At 43.3% G+C, this 12,315-nt stretch overlaps 1 pseudogene; it reads left to right on the plus strand.

The window, feature by feature from the left end:
* The first annotated feature begins 2,713 nt into the window (after window positions 1-2,713).
* Window positions 2,714-10,432, plus strand: LOC147984491 (uncharacterized; annotated as a pseudogene).
* The last annotated feature ends 1,883 nt before the right edge of the window (window positions 10,433-12,315 follow it).

Consider the following 12,315-nt stretch of genomic DNA (forward strand, 5'->3'; position numbering starts at 1 on the left):
AGACCCGGTGGGTATGTCACATTTTTGGGGGATCTAGTCCAAACACCTCATCACAATCTCCCTGCCGGTATACCAGATGGTGTACTACGCTAGCGACGGCTAGTGGCAACAAGTCGGGATTATGTCGTGTGGGTAAAGTATACAACCTCTGCAGAGTGTAAAACTATTCGAATAGTCGTGTCCACGGTCATGGACAACACATGAATCTTTCTTGACGTACATGACCTGTCTTGCTTATTCCCTCTTTGCCCCTATTCTTGAAACCTATGAAGGATGTGAGTTGATCGAGGATCCTCACTTGATGAAAGTTGTTCTGGAGATAAAACATGTTTTCATGTAAAACAGCTTTTATCCAACTACTTTATTTGTCAAACAAAATTAGCTTTATGCAAATTGAGCCATACAGCCTTCCTTTGAAGCCACATGTAGCTATTAGGTCCTTCCCCGTGGGAGGCATGTTGAGTACGGAATATACTCATGGCAATACTTTTGTTGAACAACAGAGATCTATGAAGACGAGGGCGTTGATTACGACTATTATGATGATCCTGAGGAGTGAGGACACGTTGACTACATCGACTGCCTGTGGTTGAGATGGAGTCGCTACGTATTTATATATTCCGCTGTGTTTCTGGTTGTAATAAATGTCATGAGACATTTCACTATGTATGCATTGTGGCAAGAGTTATTAAACTTATACTTATTTTAATGTCCTGCAATGATACCATTTCGCTGTGTTGTCAAGTTGATCCTGGATTGACAAATATACACAGGAGGGTCTGGAAATAATTTCCGGGTTCCCACAGAAGTTGTATCAGAGCCGACGCCGACCTAGTAACGTGGCCTTAGTTAGAAATGGAAAGCCTTAGGAATTATTTTATAAAATATTATTTTATAAATTTTCTAGTATTTTGCTTCTATTTTCTCTTATTAAATTGTGTACTAATTCTCATCTTACTCAAATATGTAGATGGTGATATCATCCTCATGCCGGATTGAGCACTTTGGCAACCTCGGTCGACAGTTTCGGGACATGCTCACATGCTTGGGCTTCAACCAGGATCCAAAGGTTTCCGGACACTCCTATCGCATGATCGGGGCGAGGAACGTTTCAAGGTCAACTTGGTGGTGTATCCGAGGATGGAGGAACAAACCAGCAGTTACCGATACACATATGATGGAGAAGATTTCTTTGATGCTGTCATTGGAGTTGTTCATCAGGCGATGCATCGGATAGCCGGACTTCATCAAGACGAGCTGAGGCACACCCCATTCCGGTACTTCACTTTCCGTATTGGGGACAGAGCAATTCAGCAGAACTTGGGGTACATGGAGGAGGATGATCCCACGATCATTCGTATGGCTTCACTTACCCTTGGACTTGAGCAAAACCTTGCTATGACTACGACTATGTTGGAGGAGAACCATCAACGCTTAGAGTTTTACCAGGAGCGTGTGGAGATACTTGAGGAGAGATTGGTGGAGGCGAACACTTCCTTAGCCGCTGCCCATGAAGCACGGGAGGCCGCCGAGGTAGTTGTAGAACAGGGTATCATCGCGACGAACGCTATGCTCGCCATGGAGAATGGTGACCGGCAGGAGATGCCACCAGAGGACCCTACACCTCCTCCACGCCAGAGGCTTCATCCACGGATCAGGATAACACGGACAAAGAAGAGCGCTCTAGCAAAGAAGCGTTGCCTGACACGTCGCGCCATTGCACCTTCAGCACCGCCTGCACCTCCAGTGCCACCGACTTGCGAGCAGCAGCTCGACGACACCGAGGAGGAGACTGAGCCTGAGGAGAGAGTTCCTGCTACGCCAGAGGGGACCGCATCACCACCATCCGGGCTTCGCTTTGCGCCAGCACCTACCCACCAGTATGATGGAGATCTCAGCGAGTAGATGGACTATAGGAACCATGAGCGATATCTTTGATGATGTGAGTGAACGTTAGTTATTTTCATGTTTGTTATGTCCATGGTAGACTATACCGATATACGTGGTATAGCTACTATGTTATCCAGTACTTTCATGCTTGAGTGTTTTAATTGGAGTTTTCTCTGGAGTTCAGTTGCTGGTTTTATTATTCTTTTGTTATCATATTGGGTTTATGGGTTAGATATTTCCCTCTCTTCTATTCTAACACCGGGAGGCCAATAGGATGGATGCTAATCGCGGAGGTCGTGGCCATGGAGCACGCGGACGTGGTCGCGGTCGTGGACGTGGACGCGGTCATGGACCAGGTTTTGAGGAACAGGTCTTTGAAGAAAACTTTGAGGAGGGACATGTCCATGATACCGACTCTGACTCTGGAGGAGATGATGTGCCATCACCGCCGCCGCCACCCAATATGGCACAGATGATGTTGATGTAAACACAGATACTTCAGCAGCTTGCCGCCAATGTTGCGAACCAGAATCAGGGTCAACCACCACAGTCAGGATTTGCTGAGTTCATGAGGGCAAAACCGCCAACTTTTGAGGGATCAGCAGACCCACTTGATGCTGATGATTGGTTGAAGGACATCAGGAAGACACTCAACTTGGCCAATTGCACCGCGGAAAATCGTGTCAAGTTTGCGGCACACCAGCTCAAGGGTGTGGCTACAGATTGGTGGGAGAATTATTGTGAAGCTCATGAGGATGCCCAAACTATCACTTGGAATGAGTTTGCAGAAGCTTTCTGCACCACACATATTCCTGCGGGCATCATGGAGCTGAAGAGGGATGAGTTCCGAGCTCTTACTCAAGGAAAGATGACAGTGTCGGAATATCTGAGTCGTTTCACGCAGCTGGCACGTTATGGAAGGGTAGATATTCCAACTGAAGCTGACAAGACTGCCAAGTTTTTGAAGGGGCTGAACCCTGGGTTGAAGGACGGGCTGCTATCTCATGATTTCCTTACCTTTAAAGCACTTGTCAACAAGGCTATACTCCAGGAGAACTAAAGGAGGGAGTTAGAGGAGCACCGCAAGCGTAGAGCACCATAGAATCACCATGGGGCAGGTAGCTCCCAACAGAAGATTGGTCATCATCCTGGCTATCGTGCACAGTATGTCAAGCCATCAAGGCCCAACAACACCTATCAGCCAAATGCATATAAGACTCCACGAGCTGAAGTGGGAGGTAATCATGCTAATACAGCTGGAAAGGCATGCTTCAGTTGTGGGCAAGAGGGTCACTTTGCTATTGCATGTCCCAACAAGAACACGGGTCCCACTCCAGTGAAGTTCAACTTGGGTTCTGCAGCTAAGACACCTGCAGCTGGACATGGCCGATGCATTCTCAATACACCAGGGGGTGCACCTCATGCATCAGGACGTGGAAGGGTCAATCATGTCACCATCGAGCAGGCTCAAGAGTCACCATATGTTGTTCTTGGTATGTTGCCGATCAACTCATATTACGGTTCAGTACTTTTTGATACTGGAGCTTCTCATTCGTTCATTTCAAGGAGTTTTGCTGAAAAACATCATTTTCGAACTGAGGGTTTGAACTTGCAAATGGTAGTGCAATCACCTGGGGGTATTTTAAGGACTGGGCAGAAGTGTCCTAAAGTGGTTATAGTTATAGAAGGGGTAGAGTTCCTAGCAAATCTTATCTTGATAGACTCCAAAGGTTTGGATATCATTTTAGGAATGAATTGGTTAAGGAAACATAAGGCATTTGTAGATTGTGCTAGGACCTCTATTACATTAACAAGCACTGAAGGGGCCACTGTGGAATACCAAAGTAGGATTGCACCTCAACCCGAGGTTGATTGCATGCTGAACAAAGTGAAGGAGTTAACTTTGGAGGATGTTCAAGTGGTGAAGGAATATCCAGATGTCTTTCCGGAAGAAATGCCTGGATTGCCACCAGACCGTGAGATTGAGTTTGTCATTGAGTTAATACCGGGCACCGCTCCTATTGCAAAGAGACCTTATAAGATGACAGTGAATGAATTAGCTGAGTTGAAGAAGCAAATTCAGGAGTTAGAAGAGAAGGGTTATATTAGGCCGAGCACATCACCATGGGGCACACTTGTACTATTTGTGAAAAAGAAAGATGGTAGCATGCGCATGTGTGTGGATTACCGAGCACTGAATGCAGCAACTATTAAGAATAAGTATCCCCTGCCAAGGATTAATGACTTGTTTGAACAGTTGAAGGTAGCACGTGTGTTTTCCAAAATAGATCTCCGATCAGGATACCGCCAGTTGAAGATTCGCCCGCAAGATGTTCCAAAGACCGCCTTTGTCACTCGATATGGTCTCTATGAGTTTTTGTTAATGTCATTTGGACTCAAAAATGCACCAGCTTACTTCATGTATCTCATGAACAGCGTATTCATGGATTGCCTGGATAAGTTTGTTGTTGTGTTCATCGATGATGTTCTGATCTATTCCCGGAGTGAAGAAGAGCACGAGAAACACCTTCGAGTAGTTTTGGAGAGGTTAAGGGCTCATCAACTCTATGCCAAATTTAGTAAGTGCGAATTCTGGTTGAAACAAGTGGACTTTCTAGGACATGTCATCTCAGCCGAAGGAGTTGCCATGGATCCAGCAAAAGTGGAATCAGTACTCAGTTGGAAGCAACCCAAGAATGTGTTAGAAATACGCAGTTTCCTTGGACTAGCCGGGTATTACCGTTGGTTCATTGAAGATTTTTCCCGAATAGCTAGACCTATGACTCAGTTGTTAAAGAAGGATAAAAAGTTTGAGTGGTCAGAAGCTTGTGAAGCGAGTTTCCAAGAATTCAAGAGGAGGTTGACAACTGGTCCAGTATTGGTATTGCCAGATATGCAGCAAGATTTTGAGGTTTATTGCGATGCTTCTCAGCAAGGTTTGGGATGTGTGCTTATGCAACAAGGAAAGGTTGTAGCTTATTCATCGATACAGCTATGCCCTCATGAGCTTAACTATCCCACACATGATTTAGAATTAGCTGTCGTAGTGCATGCCTTGAAAACTTTTGAGGCACTACCTTATCGGAAATAGGTGTGAGATATACTCAGATCATAAGAGTTTGAAGTACATTTTCACACAACCAGATTTGAATCTCAGACAGAGAAGGTGGCTAGATTTGATCAAGGACTATAATCTGAACATTAACTACCATCCTGGTAAAGCCAATGTCGTAGCTGATGCACTAAGCAGGAAAGTTTATGTCAACAATGTGATGATTCAGAAGGAAGCGCCACAACTTTATGAGGAAATTCAAAAGATGAATCTGTATGTGAGCCTTGCTGAAAATGGTGAAATGTTAGAGGTCAAGTTTACTCTCCAAGATCAGGTGCGAGAAGCGCAGAAAGAAGACAAGGGAATTGCAGAGATTCGAGAGAAAATCAAATTGGGTGAAGCACCCGACTATATAGAGGACGAGGGTGGAAGCACATGGTTTCGAGACCGTTTGTTGGTGCTAGACCAAAAGGATATCAAGGACACGATCATGAAGGAAGCTCATGAGTCAGCATACTCAATACACCCTGGAAGTACAAAGATGTATAATGATCTTCGGGGTAGTTTTTGGTGGTCTAGTATGAAGTGAGAAATTGCTGAGTATGTTTCACAGTGTGATGTATGTCGAAGGGTCAAGGCGGAGCCTCAAAAGCCCGCGGGACTACTACAACCACTTAAGGTTCCAGTGTGGAAATGGGAAGAGATTGGAATGGACTTTATCACAGGCCTTCCAAGGACATCTTCTGGATTTGATTCTATTTGGATCATAGTGGACAGATTGACCAAGTCAGCTCATTTCATTCCAGTAAAGACTACCTGTGGTGGAGAGAAGCTCACAGAGTTGTATATCGCAAGAATCATTTGTGCACATGGAGTTCCTAAGAGGATAGTGTCAGATCGAGGTACTCAGTTTACCTCGCGGCTTTGGAAGAAAATACATGAAGTTCTAGGAACTCGGTTGGATTTCAGTACAGCGTATCACCCACAGACTGATGGACAAACGGAATGGGTAAACCAAATTCTTGAAGACATGCTTCGAGCTTGTGCTTTGACTTATCAGCGTAGTTGGGATAAGAGTCTTCCTTATGCTGAGTTTTCTTATAACAACAGTTATCAAGCAAGTATAAAGATGGCTCCTTTTGAGGCTTTATATGGACAAAAGTGTCGTACACCTCTTAACTGGCATGAAGTAGGTGAAAACGAAGTGTTTGGTCCTGACACGTTGGAAGAGGCGGACAAGCAAGTGAAAATGATTCAAGAAAGGTTGAAGGCAGCCCAGTCTAGACAGAAGGCTTATTCAGATAAACGTCGTCATGACATATCATTCAAGATAGGAGATGATATGTACCTAAAGGTATCTCCACTACGTGGAATGCGTCGATTTGGAATCAAGGGTAAGCTAGCGCCCCGCTACATTGGTCCGTTTGGGATTACCGCTCGATGTGGAGAGGTAGCCTATCAGTTGGCACTCCCAGAGAAGTTGTCAAATGTGCACAATGTTTTCCATGTGTCACAGTTGAAGAAGTGTTTGAAGAAACCCGAGGAAGAGGTGCAAAAGACTTCACTGGACAACATAGAAGTCAAGGATGACCTGACATATGAAGAGTATCCTATCAAGATCCTTGATGAGCAGCTACGAACCACAAGGAGAAAGGTGATCAAACTTTGCAAGGTGCAGTGGAGCAATCACTCCGAGAAGGAAGCAACTTGGGAGCGAGAAGACGACCTCAGGGAGGAGTTCCCAAATCTTTTCTCTTAGCTCTGAATCTCGGGGTCGAGATTCCTTGTAAGGGGGGTAGAGTTGTAACATCCTGATTTTTCGAGAGTTCAACTTTTTTCTAAGCCAAGGGATGTTGCAACGTAATATTTAATTATATATTTTGGAGATTGCTCAAATGAATACCAAGTTTTTTGGAATTAATTTATCACATGTCAGGTGGAAATTTTTTTCCGTAATATCCTGAGTCGATTTATTCATTTGTAATATTTCATTTAAGTTCTTCTTACTTTTTTTTGTTACTTTGATTTCTTGGATTCTTGCAGACTTTTTAGTGTATTTGTTTCGGTTCCTCTTGTAGCAATTCTAGTAAAAGAAATCAATATTATATAATATTGATTTTATTTTCTTCTCTCTCCTTTAATTTTTTGGTCCTTGAACCAATACATGTATCATAGCCTAGCACATCGTTGGTATCTCACATATGCACCAAAGCTAATCACTCCCATTCAAGTATGCACTGGACCGTTCTTTCTCCATTTTTTTCTCTCTTTCTAACCCAAAATCTGCCCAGCCAGTCAACGAACATGGCCAAGCCACCCAGCGTGAGGGGCAGCGAAGGCCCATTCCAGTCAGCAACAGCAACCACTAGGCCCCGCTAGCAGCAGCAGCCGCGAGGCCCAGCCGGCTAGGGAACGAAGCGTCATCTCCCTTCCGCATGCGTGCACGTACATGTTACAGAGAAGAAACTCCATGGCTGCCTCTTCTTTTTTCCTTCAAATCCCATTAACCCCTTCACCGTTTCCATTCGTCATCAACACAAGAATTACTCCCCACTCAATGACGAGTCCGTTCAATCTAATAGCTCCACTCATGATGCGTTTAATCTGATGCAAGTAACTGACGAAGTTATTGGCCCAACAATGGCATTCACCTCCTGATCTCCCTCCTCCGGCTACCATTCGGCAGACCCTTCGCGTCACGACGTGCGCCAGGAGCACCTCCATAAAAGCCCCATCATCACATCCTCCAATTCCTTTCCAATCACTCGTAATCCACCCCGCAATACAGCCCCATCTCTGCTGTTCTTCGACTACCGTCGCCTAAGGTGAGCATCCTAGTCCAATTCCTTCCACCAACAGAATCCCCTTGCCAAAGCCTACCTCCTAGACATCATTTCCCAGTCGTTGGCAATCATTGGCCGCGCGCGCAATGGAGCCGTGCCACTGCTCTATTCGGGACTGACGTCGACGTCACTCGTCGATCGTCCGCTATGTCCTTCCGTGTCCCGGTGCTTTCTCGTCACTAGGAGCATCACTCCCCACCATCTCTTCATCACCGGAGTTCGGACGATGATGACGACGCGCACCAGCTCTCGCGCGCTCAACACCACCGGTTCCATCTCCAACGACTACTCGGTGACCCTAAACCAATGTTAAACCCATAAGCCATTTCGATGATGCTAGGAGTGAGTTAATTGTTTTGTTTGAGTAGATGTTTAATTGTGTTTTTTTGTCAAGTGCGTATGATGTTTTATGTAAGTAACCATGCAAAATTGTTTATGTCTTATTGTCATGTCCGTAGCATGCTTAGGGTTTGTCCTAAATATTGTTGAGTGATTCTAGGATATATTAGAATTGGTCATAGAATTTCTAAAACTAGTTTTACAATTATTATTTTGATGCATGTTAGTGAAGTGCGATAATTTTTACTTTTATTTTTTCATAGACATAGTATATGCATGCATACTTTCTAGATAATATTGTCATGCGTAGCAATATTTATGTTCCAGTTTAGTTTCGGAATGTTTGTAGAATTATTATTTAAATTAGTTTGATTGAGTCTAGGTGGTGTTGTGAGTCATATCATGTGCATGATTTTTGTTACAAGAGTTGATCATGCTATGACTAGATTATTGTTGATCCTTTTGCTTCATATATATCTAGATTATTTTAATTAGTGCTACATGATTTGTGACTATTATGTTTTAGCATTTCTTTAGGTTGTGCTATTGTTTGATGTTTTATAACTTAACTAGTTTGTTTAGGAAGTAGCTTGGTTGACTTTTAAGATGCTTGTTGTTAAATTCTATAGTTGATGTTTTAACCATTATAAATAGTAGATTTTATCTAAATATTGATTTGTGGGTAAATTTGTATTGCCATGCTATGTCGAGTCGTGTCGTTCAAATGCATAGGATAGTTATTGTTTTGTGTTTATGTCACGTCAGTCATTATTTTGTCTTTTCTTTATAGTTAGCCAAAGTATTTGTATTGGGCACTATCAAAGTTCAGTTAGCATATTGTTGTTTAGAACGTTAGACATGATGGCCGAGTTTTACTTAGTCCGGATAAACCTACACCCAACCAATCCATTCAATCCCTCTACTCATCATCAATCGATCTACCTCCTTCGAAATCTCCATATCCATCCACATCTTTCTACCAATCCTTGCTATATTGTTATTTCAATTGGATGTTATTTGGATTTTATTGCTTGTTATTTATTGTGCTTCGCCGTTATATGAGTAGGAGGCGACGGTACGGGAGAGGAGCACTACGAGGAAGAAGGAAACGGGGGACTCGACAACAAAGGCATGCCTCCTTCTTTGATCATACTTATCCTATGGTCTACAAAATTGCATTGTGTTTTATTGTTGATATGTGCATGCTATTTTAATTCTTGTAGCAAGCGTGTCGATTGACACATTACCCTGATTCGCTTGTCGCCTATTTACTTGACACCTGAGTAGAAGTATATAATTCCGGTAGAATAGAAATGCTTAGCCATGCTTATCACCCTATAGGTACCTTGTTGAATGACCTCTGAGTCATTGACAGTTGAAACTTAATGCTGAGCTAGGCTTGTTGGCCCTTGTTGACCCTCTCTATCCTCTTCTACTCTGGGTGAAACGTACCATCTTAATACTGGTGCGGGCAACAGCTGAATCTAGGATTGAAGGAGCGATTGGCTGCCCTTCACGAGTTGAAGGGGGCAATCAGTCATCCGTGCCGCATGAGGCCTAATAAGTCTTGGATTTGAAGATTGTGATAACTGTACAACCACATGCTATACGGGCACTAGCTTGGTCAAGTAAGCTAGTCAGCCTTAGGTGTCGATGTCGCCGTACCGCAGATGGGATAGCTGCCTTGCGAGAAGTATCCTCGGCACAGATGGGGGGACCGATTTGAGGATGTACTCTCAGTACCGTGTGCCAGACCCGGTGGGCATGTCACATTTTTGGGGATCTAGTCCAAAGACCTCGTCACAATCTCCCTGCCGGTATACCAGATGGTGTACTACGCTAGCGACGGCTAGTGGCAACAAGTCGGGATTGTGTCGTGTGGGTAAATTGTACAACCTTTGCAGAGTGTAAAACTATTCGAATAGCCGTGTCCACGGTCATGGATAACACATGATCTTTCTTGACATACAGGACCTGTCTTGCTTATTCCCACTTTGTCCCTATTCTTGAAACCTATGAAGGATGTGAGTTGATCGAGGATCCTCACTTGATGAAAGTTGTTCTGGAGATAAAACATGTTTTCATGTAAAACAACTTTTATCCAACTACTTTATTTGTCAAACAAAATTAGCTTTATGCAAATTGAGCCATACAGCCTTCCTTTGAAGCCACATGTAGCTATTAGGTCCTTCCCCGTGGGAGGCATGTTGAGTACGTAATGTACTCATGGCAATACATTTGTTGAACAACAGAGATCTATGAAGACGAGGGCGTCGACTACGACTATTATGATGATCCTGAGGAGTGAGGACGCGTTGACTACATCGACTGCCTGTGGTTGAGATGGAGTCGCTACGTATTTATATATTCCATTGTGTTTCTGGTTGTAATAAATGTCATGAGACATTTCACTATGTATGCCTTGTGGCAAGAGTTATTAAACTTATACTTATTTTAATGTTCTGCAATGATACCATTTCGCTGTGTTGTCAAGTTGATCCTGGATTGACAAATATACACAGGAGGGTCTGGAAATAATTTTCGGGTTCCCACACCAAGCAATGATCATTAAATAGGCATCACGTCCAAGATTAGTAGACAGACTCCTGCCTGCATCTAGTACTATTACTCCACACATCGACCGCTATCCAGCATGCATCTAGTTTATTAAGTTCATGGAAAAACGGAGTAATGCAATAAGAACGATGACATGATGTAGACAAGATCCGTTTATCTATATGGCGGTAGATATAGATCTCATCTTTTTATCCTTTGTAGCAACGATACATACGTGTCAGTTCCCTTTCTGTCACTGGGATCAAGCACCGTAAGATCGAACCCACTACCGGGCACCTCTTCCCATTGCAAGATAAATAGATCAAGTTGGCCAAATAAAACCCAAATATCGGAGAAGAAATACGAGGCTATAAGAGATCATGCATAAAAGAGATCAAAGAAACTCAAATACTTTCATGGATATAAAAACATAGATCTGATCATAACCTCGAAGTTCATTGATCCCAACAAACACACCGCAAAAGAGTTACATCATATGGATCTCCAAGAGACCATTGTTTTGAGAATCAAGAGAGAGATGAAGCTATCTAGCTACTAACTACAGACCCGAAGGTCTATAAAGAACTATTCATGCATCATCGGAGAGGCACCAATGGAGGTGGTGAACCCCATTCGAGATGGTGTTTAGATTGGAACTGGTGTTTCTGGACTCTGCGGCGGCTGGATGAATATTTCATCGACTCCCCTGGGGTTCTGGTATTTTTGGGGTATTTATAGAGTAAAGAGGCGGTTCGGGGGGCACCCGAGGTGGGCACAATCCACCAGGGCACGCCCTGGTGGGTTGTGCCCCGCTCGGGGTGCCCTGGTGGGTTGTGCCCCCCTCGTGGCACCACCCAGGTGCAACCAGGGCCCATTGCCTTCCTTCTGACCCATAAAAAATCTACGTAAAGTTTCGTGGCATTTGGACTCCGTTTGGTATTGATTTTTTGCGATGTAAAAAACATGGAAAAAACAGCAGCTGGCACTTGGCACTATGTCAATAGGTTAGTACCAAAAAATGATATAAAATGATTATAAAATTATTATAAAGCATCCAAGATTGATAATAAAACAGCATGGAACAATCAAAAATTGTAGATACGTTGGAGACGTATCAGCATCCCCAAGCTTAACTCCTACTCGTCCTCGAGTAGGTAAGTGATCAAAACGGAATTTTTGATGTGGAGTGTTTGTTCATCAAGTCATATCATATTCTTTTCTTTATAGCATGGACATTTGGACTTTTATGTGATTCAAAGCAATAGTCTAGTTTTGATATAATAATTTAGATACTCAAGCATATCAACAAGCAACCATGTCTTTCAAAATATCAATGCTAAAACAAGTTATCCCTAGCCCATCATGCTCAAACATTGATCCATTCATGAAACACACTCGAATATTAACTACACCCAATACTTGAGCACGATCATATTGCCTCCTAGTTGGTGCTTTTATGAGGGAAGATGGAGACTCAGATTTCAAACTAAAAATTGCATAAAGTAAAAGAAAGTCCCTTCACAGAGGGAAGTAGGGATTTTTTAGAGGTGCCAGAGCTCAAAGCGAAAAATTTGAGATAAAAACATTTTGGGAGGTGTATCCATCCCACCAACGAAAACAACTTAGAGTTCCGAA

This window comes from Triticum urartu, chromosome 2A, assembly GCF_056163025.1.
Source record: "Triticum urartu cultivar PI428250 chromosome 2A, HENAU_Tu73, whole genome shotgun sequence".
Lineage (NCBI taxonomy): Eukaryota > Viridiplantae > Streptophyta > Magnoliopsida > Poales > Poaceae > Triticum > Triticum urartu.